Source organism: Vombatus ursinus, unplaced genomic scaffold, assembly GCF_900497805.2.
Source record: "Vombatus ursinus unplaced genomic scaffold, bare-nosed wombat genome assembly UNPS02014797.1, whole genome shotgun sequence".
In the NCBI taxonomy this organism is placed as follows: Eukaryota; Metazoa; Chordata; class Mammalia; order Diprotodontia; family Vombatidae; genus Vombatus; species Vombatus ursinus.
Genome location: NW_020954575.1, coordinates 6,028,589 through 6,039,517, shown reverse-complemented (window position 1 = coordinate 6,039,517; position 10,929 = coordinate 6,028,589). Strand labels below are relative to the sequence as shown.

The 10,929-nt window shown below is 39.1% G+C and overlaps 1 pseudogene; it reads left to right on the top strand.

The window, feature by feature from the left end:
- On the top strand, positions 1–4,153 carry LOC114049337 (annotated as a pseudogene).
- The last annotated feature ends 6,776 nt before the right edge of the window (positions 4,154–10,929 follow it).

The following is a 10,929-nucleotide window of genomic DNA, read 5'->3' as shown; positions in this document are numbered from 1 at the left end:
ATGGAAGCAGGGAACCTTACTAGTGTGACTGAGTTTGTCCTCTTGGGACTCTCACAGGCTCAGGAGCTGCAGGGTTTTCTATTCCTTGTGTTCCTGATTGTCTACATAACAACTGCTATGGGAAACCTCCTCATTATAACTATAGTGATCTCTGACACTCGACTGCACACTCCCATGTATTTCCTTCTTCATAACCTGGCTGTTATAGACTTCTGTTTTTCATCTGTCACTACTCCCAAGATGCTGGTTGACTTCCTGTCTGAGGCCAAAACCATTTCCTACCAGGGCTGCATGATCCAGATCTTCTTTTTCCATTTCCTAGGGGGTGCTACAGTCTTCTTCCTTTCAGTGATGGCATTTGACCGCTATATTGCCATCTCCCGGCCCCTCCATTATTTCACCATCATGAACCCTCAGATGTGTTTTGGGCTAGTGGTGGCTGCCTGGGCAGGAGGCTTTGTCCACTCTATTGTCCAGCTTCCTACACAGTCATCTTGGTGATGCTGAGATTTCACTCAAGGGAGGTGAGGCGCAAAGCGTCTTCCACTTGTACCACCCACATCATTGTGGTGTCTTTGATCTTTGTACCACGTATCTACATCTATGCTCGGCCTTTCACCTCCTTCCCCATGGACAAGGCTGTCTCCATCAGCTACACAGTCATCACTCCCATGCTTAACCCATGATTTACACCCTAAGAAACCAGGAGATGCAATCTGCCATAAAAAGGTTAGGCACACGCTTACTGTTTTGCAGAAGGGGGTGAACTTCATCTAGGCTGACAGTGGATAAGTCATTTACCTTCTCCTAGCTTCAGTCTCCCCATCCATAAAATTGGGAGTTATATTTTCCATATGCATTCACCATAAGTCATGGGGGATATTACGAGAATGCAGTGAGATATTAGTGATCTTTGCAGTTGAAAACCATAGCAGTGCAAGGGGAGATATTTTTCTATACACATAGCTACATGACAATCATTATAAGCAATCCCCTCATTATGGTTATGTTGCTATTATCATTCAGTACTTTTCAGTTGTGTCAGACTCTTTGTGACCCCATTTGAGGTTTTCTTTTCAGAAATACTGGAGCTGTTCACCATTTCCTTCTACAGTTCATTTTACAGATGAGGAAACTGAAATAAACAGGGATAAGTGACTTGCCCAGGGTCAACAGCTAATAAGTGTCTGAGGCCAGATTTGAACTCAGAGAAGATTTGTCTTCCTGACTCCAGGCCTGGAACTCGATCCATTGTACCACTTAGCTGCCCTCATTATGGTTATTGTGACTTCTAAACCCAGCTCCATCATTTGACTCTTATAGACTTATGCTGCTCCTTAGTCACTACCCTAAAATGCTGATTGACTTCTTGTCTGAAGATGAGACCATCTCTTACCAGATTTTGTAAGTTATATAGGATCACTGATGTAGAACTATAAGGGACCTTAGAGGCCTTTTGAGTCCAACTCTCTCATATTACATATGAGATAACTAAGCCTGAGAGAGGTCACGCAGCTTGTAAGCATTTGAGTCAAGATTTGAACTCAAGTCTTTCTGACTCCAACTCCAGCACTATATGATACCACCTAGCTGCCTCAATTGGTTGCATGGTCCATACCTTCTTTTTCTATGACCCAAGGAAGATGTTCTTATTTATGGAGAATAGCTGTAATGAATGGTAACATGAAATACATACAACAGGCAAAATGAATGAATATAGATATACACTCTTCCCCATTTCTCCAAGATGGTCAGGCTATCAAAAGCCTGTGGACCCATTTCATAATGAGACTCATCATTTTCTGCAGATCTTTCAAGCACAATGATCTTTTTTTCCATTTATCTCTCTATCTCTCAGTGGCTTTTTCTAAGAAGATAAGAGGCCTGATGTGACTTGGGAAGAGTGTGGGTTATACAAGGAAACTGGGGCACATAGATTTGTTTGATGTGTCCAAAGACACCTCAACCACTGAGCAAGGAGTACAGTAACAGGGCCATCTCCACAAGTGTAATCTGCCCATTTTCTTCCTTTCACTTTGTTTCTGTATTTAGAAAATACACTTCATTCCTTGTTGGTGATGGAGTCATCATCAGATAGGAAAAGTGCCAGAGGAAAGGTATAGATCTTAAGTGCAATGGGAGTTCAGAGGATGGAGAAATCTTTAGGGAGTGCAGTAGTCTAGGAAGTCACAGACCAAGTGGGACTTAAGCTTGGTCTAGAAAGATTCAGATCAGCTGAGTATAGAATTTAGGGCATTTTAGGTGCAAGGAAAGGAAGAAGTAGATTTAGAAGTACATAAGATATATTTTAGGGACTGTATATAGATAACTGACTCTAGCAGAGAATTTGAATAGGAAGGCTCTAGGTGCTTAGGATAGGGCAAGATAGTGGTGGGAGAATAACTTGAGAAACATAAAAGTTGTTTGTTCAGTCCAAGTCTCATGGCTTGTTATTAGCTTAGCTAGAACCCAGGTCTCTTGTTTGATTGGCCTTTTCCAGTATGTTGTTCTTTAGACTAGATCACCTGGTAATTTGCAAATACTCTGTAAAATGCAAAATATTTGCAAATTGTTGGTGGTGGATGTGGGCTTTTAATATGATGTAGTTCTAGACTTTATTCCACCCGATGATGGAGAGGAAATCTTTACTTCAATCTTTCCTACCTCATATATCAAGAGAAAAGAAATTCCAATGGTTCAATGAAGATAAATCACATGTCTTTTAACTTTTGAGAGGAGACAGTCTTAAATGAAACAAAGCATAGGGGGAAGTGGAAACAATGATGGTTTCAAACCCTGACCCTGCTACTTCTTGTCTTGAGCAAATCACTTCATCTCTGTATGCTTCAGTCTCCTCATCTATGAAATTTGGGAATTGGCCTAAATGACCTCAAAATTCTCTTCTATCTCTAAATTCTATTATTTGGTCTCTAATGATTTCTGTTTCTGCCTTATTTTCTATTGCTATGCCTTTTTGATTGTCTTTATCTCTTTATCCCAGTCTGAGTCTTTCTCTCTTGGGATGTAACTTCTTCTGAACAATTTTGTTGTTTTTCAGTCATTTCAGTCGTGTTTGACTCTTCATGACCCCATGTGGGGTATTCTTGGCAAAGAGATGGGGGTAGTTTATCCACTGTGCCACCTCTAGTTACCCTCCTATGAACAAACCTCTCAGTAAAGGCCATATTGGATTCATGGCAGGATTTTAATAGAGAAATAATTCATTTCTTTCTTTTGATACAGACCTGTGATTTATATAATATTATGAACTCTCAGTGAGGAAGCTCCTTCTGCCAATGTAGATTAGACCCAGTTCTGAAACTTATAGTTTTAAAGATTTCCTAGAGGCAGTGAGAAAGTAAGTGATGTGCCCATCATCACACAGCCAGTATGTGTCAGAGGCAAGACCTGAACTCAGGTCTTTCCAACTCCAAAACTGGCCCTTTGTCCATTATGCCATGGGGCCTATCACATATATGTAACAAAAAGACAGATTTCTATAATACTTCATGATTTAAAAGTGATTTCCTAAAAACAACCCTCTGAGTGTAAATATTATTATCCCCATTTCCCAGATGAGGAATGATGCCAAATAATATAAGGGTCAGGATATAAATCCAGGTCTCCTGAATCCAAATCCAGTGTTCATTCCACTACTCATCATCATTTTATACAGCACTTTATTGGTACAAATTACAGTGTGTGTGTGTGTGTGTGTGTGTGTATACACACACATATATACATGCATGCATACATATGTATGTATATAGTCCTGTTTGAACGATTATGTAAGATATGTAAAACAAACAATTCTATCCTGATTTCACAGATGAAGAAACTCACACTCAGACTGGTTAAATGATTTGCCACTCCCAATTTACTATCAGCATAACTGAAATATGAAATTAGGGTTCTAGGAGCTAGAGTGAAAGGGTCCTAAGGTTTCAAGGAAGAAGGGACTTTAGAGTTTATCCAGCCCAATCTTCTTGTTTGATAGATGAAGAAGCAGGGGCCCAGAGAGATGAAGTGAATGGCCCAAAGCCACACAGCTAGTTAGTAATGGAAATTAATTGGAAACCAGGTCCTCTAACTCCAAATACAGGATTCTTTCTATTACACTATACTATTATAAAGTATCTCTGAGGTCAAATAGTCAACCACTTATTTTCCCTCTACAGCAACTCCATCCAGCCTTGGCTTGAAGAAATTCAGTAGTGGAAAAACTCACTAGTCCCAGTGGCAACCCATTCCCTTTTTGGAGAGTCTAACCACTAGAGGGTCCTCTTTTATACTGAATCTCTCTGTAAATTCTATAAATTTGTCCTAATCCTGTACTTTGAAGCCAATAAGGATGAATCTAATCCCCTTCTGCATGACAGACTTTCAAGGATAAACATTTCAAGTTCAACCAATTCTCTTATCCAGTTGTTAACCAATCTCCTCATTCTTCCCTAAAATCTGATCTAGAACTAAATATAATACTCCAGATGTAGTCAGAGCAAGACTGAGTACAATATGGTGATCATCTCCCTCATAATACATTTGCACATATTATTCATATTATTAAATGTATTATTTCATAATTATATATTCACAAACTATGTGCATTTTAATGTGACCTCACAATTTTAGTATTTTTTGGCAGTCATGTCACACTGACAAATGAGGTTGTAGTTCAATGAATCACCAAGATCTTCCCTATCTGGTACTTATGTAGCTGATATTTTAAATCCAAGTGAAGAACTTTACAGTTATCTCTATAAAATTTCACTCCCCTCAATTTGACCAAAAATTAAATATTAGCAAGTTTTTTCCTAGTAACTAAAGAAAATTCTTGTTTTAACTTAAGTTTATGTCATCTTGTCTTTGTGTCATCTTATGTCTTTGAAGAATGTGGAGAAGAATGAGAATGTCCATTCTTTCACTAGGGAAAATATATTTCCTGATGCTCCCTTGTATATTGTTTACTACTTATGGCACACATAGGAGCACCTATCTTCTGCCTCTTTGGAGCTGACATGCTATTTGGGGTGGGGGTGGGGGGTAATATCACACACATGAGATATGACCTAGACATAAAGTGGCCAAATCCATGAATAAGCATATACTATGTTTGGTCTCCTGACTCAAGGAATTTTTCTGCCTGTCAAAGGATATGAACAAATTGTTTTAAAAAGAAGAAATGAAAAGCATCAATAACAATATGAAAAATATTCCAAATCCATAATCATCATAGAAATGCAAATTGAAATGTCTCAAAGGTTTCACTTCATATTCATCAATTTGAAAAAGATAAATAAAAGATTAAAATAGTCAATATTAGAGGAGTAGCTGGAAGACACTGATACACTGTTAATAGAGCTGTGAAGATGTCCAAGAATGTGGAAAAGAATTTGGAATTATACAAACAATTCATTAAACTCTTCATGCCCTCAGTCACAGCACTCTCACTATGATATTCAAGTATTGAGAAGGATGTTATGTGGAAGAGAAATCAACCTGGTTCCATTTTGTCCTTGGGGACAGAATCAGGAGCAATGGATGGAAGGTACTTCCTAACAATCAGAGCTATACCAAAGTGGAATGAGCTGTCTTGGAAATTTATGGATTTCCCCTCACTGACGGTCTTTAAACACAGCCGGGTTAATCACTTGTCACATCTGTTATAGTAAGAATTCTTTTCAGGTATGGATCGGACTAGATGGCCACTGAGGCTGCTTCTTACTCTAAATTCTGTGTTTCAGGAAAGTTGACTGACTATAGTCCTTTCATTTTCTCTCAGAAATTATACCTACTGTATGGATTCATTCAATATAGGTTTCCTTGGAAACCACACAATATCTTGGGAATTTTAAGACTAATAATGAACAGGGATGAAATAGTTTTAGACAATTCTTTAAGTACCCAAAGTAATATTTAAGCTCTAAGCAAAGGCTAAAGTTGATGTTGCAATAAAAATTAAAATCATTTCTTTCTTCCATTATTTTGGGGCCTTGGACCTTGCTGTAGTATTTTATAGTTAAATCTAAATGGTTTGAACATCTATTTGATAAATGCTAATGCATTGGAAAGGATAGCCACCAACAGAAGGATTGACCAGAACCTAGTTTCTTCACTGGAAGACAAATGCTGGGGTTATTTGGATAGTGTACAGCTGAGATGAAATGTAAAAATGCTAATTAACAGTCCTGCAAACTGATTTATGTTTTAATGAGGTTGGAGTATATATGTCAGAAAATTGCAATGGTCATTATGTTAAATTATTGAATCCTCTTTTAAGTTTGTTTTTGCCAAATTTGCACTTTTAAGTGTCCTCTGTTTAGCATTCTTTTTGTGTGTGGGAATAAATTATGTACTATATTCATATTGTCCACTGAATATATTTTTCTAGTCCTCTTTTTGGGGAAGCCTTATCAGTGAGTCACAAGTAAAATTGTTCCCATGGTTGAAGACTTAAGAGCCAAAGAATGTGAGAAAAGGGAACATAATTTCTCTCATTAGAGGTAGACTCCCCCAGGACTGGACCTGGTCCAACTGAATGCCTGGTTACAGAATAGGAAGTGGACACAGTACCTTCATCCCCTATGGCACACTAGCAGTGGATCTCCAAGGTTAGACTTGACTAAATGATACAAGATCTCAGCCCTTCCAAATCTCATTGTGATCTCCAACAATGTGAATTAAGTCTCAAACACCTTGACAGCCCACAGATACTCTACTGTTAGGAGGCTTTAAGGTTATTTCAAAAGTTAACCTCAAATCCAACAGTCTTCAAGCTCTATCAATGTCTCCAGAAGGTAGGAGTCAATGATACTACTCTATTCCGTTTTGGCATATGTATTTATTGAAAAGAATGGTATATGTATAGGTTCCTGTGTAAAGAGGGGAAGGAATGCCCACTTAGGTACAACCAAAGACCATATCAAAAGGGTAGGGGCTATATTCCCAGTGCTATTCACTTTATAACCCTCACTCCCACTTCTTCAAGGAAACACTAAGGAGGAAAGGAGATCAACATTCATGACTGAATACAAATCTGTGAGGTTTCCTTTATGATAACAAACCCACAGCTCCACATCTACGGGGCATACAGGCCTCTGTCTTAATAGATACCACTGGTCTTTCCCTGAGTCCTCTAGGAAACCTAGATTTCTCCAGCTCTCCTTGCCTTGATGAGGAATAAACCCATCTTCTAAACCAATGGTAATAACAACAAAGGATTGTTACTGAACTTTCATTAGACAAATTAAGGTAAATGATAACAATGAGTTTTAAAAGGTTACAAGCTTAGAAAGTCAAGTTACAAACGTTTGTCCAATTTATTCTACTCCTTTTAATTTACTTTTTTAACTGGTCTCTTTTCTTCCCTACCCAATAGACCAAGAGGAGTCAGGTTTGCTCTTTCCAGTCAATCTCATTACTTGATTAATAGCCCCAAACCATTTTTCTAAAGATTACTTTGTGGATGAAAGGCTTTGGCAGATATTCAGGGGGCCATTGGAAGGAGAAGTAGGCAACTCTGACCTTGAGAATGCTGGTTGGTCTGTCTCTCTCATTCCCCAAAATTCTCTAAGCCAAATTTTTGTGGCTGACATCTGCCTAAGAGCTCAGGAAAGGCAACCATTTTGCACAAATGGATATTGTACAACTGTCTGGGTCTTGATGCCAATCCAGCTGCCAAGAATCAAGAGAGGAACAGATGGGCAGGAATAGTGCCTGCATTTGAGAATTGCCTGCAGTGTCACAGTGCCCTGACCATGTAAATTCAGTTGAATATCACAGAATTTAAGAGTTGGAAGGGACCTTGGAAACTATTATTCAAGAGTTATTCAGACTCTTACAGATCTAACCTGGGGCTCACTCTTTGAACTGACTCACTCATCCAACTTGCATTCACTCTGGCAGATCTGGGATTCCCTGAGAAGGTCCAGACCCATGCCACCACATCTTATAACTCTCAGGGTTCTGGTTGTAATTCTGGTGTGAGGAAGGATATACTCCTACTACTCACTACTGCAGATCCTAAACCCCCACTGGTGTGCTTCCATTTTACATGAAGTCAGTCACCATGATGTCATTAACTCATAAGCATAAAACATTTTTGTAATGATAAGGCCAAAGAACGAATAAGCATAACATTTGCTCTTCAGAAAATAAAAACAAGGAATCATGTCTTCACTCAATAAAAGTCAAAAGCAGGAATAATCAAACATCACAATCCACCCACAATCAGTCAGCCAATAAACATTTACTAAGCAGCTAGGTTCTGTGCTAAGCACTGGGCATACAAAGAAAGGCAAAAGACAATCTTTGCTTTCAAAGTGTTCCCAGTCTTATAGGGGAGGCAACATGCAAATGACTATGTGCAAACAAACTATATACAGGATAAATTGGAGATAATCAACAGAGGCAAGGCAGTAAGGTGGATCAGGAGAGGCTTTCTGCAGAAGGTGGAATTTTATCTGGGACTTGAAGGAAGCCAGGAGATAGAGAAGAAGAAGGAGAGAATTCCAAGTATAGAGGACAGCCAGTGGAAAATAATATTATCCACATGAATCATATTGTCTAATGTCTTTTTCTACTTTCTCTTTTAGGAGAGTCTCTATATGTGAGCCATAGGTAACATTGTCCCCAGGATTGAAGCCAAGGAGCACAAGAGAAGGGAAGTCATTAGAGTTAGGCTCCCCTAGGACCAAACTTAGTCCAATCATATGCTTGGCTACCGAACAGGGAGTAAGCCCTATGGTGAACCAACTCAAGATTCTTCAAGATTAGACTTGATGAAACTATATAAGAAATCAACTCTTCCAAATCTCATTGTGATTACCAACAATTCAACTAATGTGTCCAAGGAGTAAACATGCATTACACTCTCCCACAAATTCATGCTGTCTATGGGGGAGAGTGGGCATACTTTTATAGAAACCTAGCAGAGATGTGTCTGAGTGAGGCACCCACATATCCAGCTCAAATCACATGCTAGATGACAGGCCTTGATGTCCTTGGTCCCTTCAAAAACAATCTACACTGCAGGAATCTGTTTCTCTGACAGCTGCTCCCCTTCTCATCCTCACTGCCCTCCTGATGGGCAAAAACTCTTTTTTCTGTTCTCAAGCTGATAAAGCAGCAACAAACTCTTTTTGTTCACAGCTACCTTTAATAGGGCACTGACAAAAAAAAAATGTTAGGCCCTTTTGGTGACAAGGAAGATAAGCCAGAGAAGCTGCTAAGTTCCTTAGATTAGCAAATAGCACAATATTCTGCTTTGTCTGATCAGCAGCAAAGCACATCTCACAACAAAACAGATGCAACTGTATTCTTCATCTTTCCCCTTCTTTTCCTCTCTCAAACCAGAGAAAGAAGTAGAGAGCAACATAGGCACTCTTGAGACATTCTCCCTCTCTCAGACTTTAGATGGCGCTAGAGAGCAACAAGTGCAAAAGCTCTTAGGATAACAGCAGGATTCAGCTCTGAATCAATGAGCTAGGAGATGTTCTAGCCTTTCTCCAGTCAATTAGCCAAGCAACATCTCTCATCTGATCAGCAAGTCCCCAGAAAAGCAGCTGAAAAGTATTCTCTTTCAGCTGGAAGCTTCTGCATCTATTGTCCCTGATTTCCTGTGCTTCTTCCACTATTCAACTTCCTATAGCTTTCTCTATGGCTTCTTAATAACCCTCGTAATACCTAAATTAGAACATCCTGGTAATTAGTGATTCACCTTTACCTTACGAAGTAAAATTCAAGAAATCCATCTTCCCATCAGATACGAACCCAACAATCCTTAAATAATCTTCCCACAGTCCCAAATAATTATTTGACATAATTTTGTCAGTTATAAACTACAGTCACATGCAAATGAGCTGATAGGTCACAGGGTACAGCAGCCACCATTACATTATTCCCATCGTTACTCTGCCTTTCAATAGATCCTCTCAATACATTAATCTGACAGCAATTTTCTATCTGGTTGTCAGAATAGTCTCTGCCCTTTTTGTCATTTTATCTGAGAGTTTTTCTTCACAAGTGGATTTTGTCAGTTTTCCATTAACAAATGTTTATTTTCTTCCTTTTTCAGTAACTAAGCTGTTCACATCAAAAAGACAGTACCTTATATATGAAAGGCGTCTCCAGCATAACATAACCAACAAGTGGTCACTTGAAGAACTCTAGGGATAGGGAATCCACCACCTCTCCAGTCAGCCCATTCCAATTTGAGACAGTTCTAATTGAGAGGAAGTTAGCAACTTTCTAGCTCACTGAGATGGATCCATATTTCCACCCTTGTAGTGATCCCTAGCTCCAATGCCACGATATTGATTCTTCCTTATTTGAAGCTCTGAACTCAGCCCCACTGCTTATTTCTCCCTTCTCCTCCACCTCCCCCCCACCCAATTTCCTCAATAAGATTAGACTTCTATTAAAACTATGCTGACCAGGAGAGCTCTTGCAGGCATGTAGGGTGCCCAGTGGGGATTAAACTGTTGCTTCATCCAGGATGGTCCAAAACAATTGCAGGCCCTTTTCTCTTTTGCTTCTCCATTCTTTTCATCAACCAATACTTCTCTCAATTGTACTATTTATTGAGTTCCCACTGCATGATGAGCTCAGTAATGTGCTCTAGGGAAAGAAGGAGGACACAAGAAATAGAAGATATAGTCCCATTACTCAAGAAGCGTACCTAAGGAGCTGATAATGGTATTAATAATACCTCTAAGCTCAATAATTCAAGGATCTGGAACTTTCTCACTGTGAATATTTCCTCCAATGATAAAGATTGAAAATTTCTCTATAATTCAGTGAATGGTCTTGGATAGTTGCTGTATCTGAAAACTTCATTGCCATATCATCAAACTAGTGATACACCTCTCCAAACTCAGCCAAGATGGTCTTCATATGACACATTTACAATCCATTGCTGGGCCTGCCTAG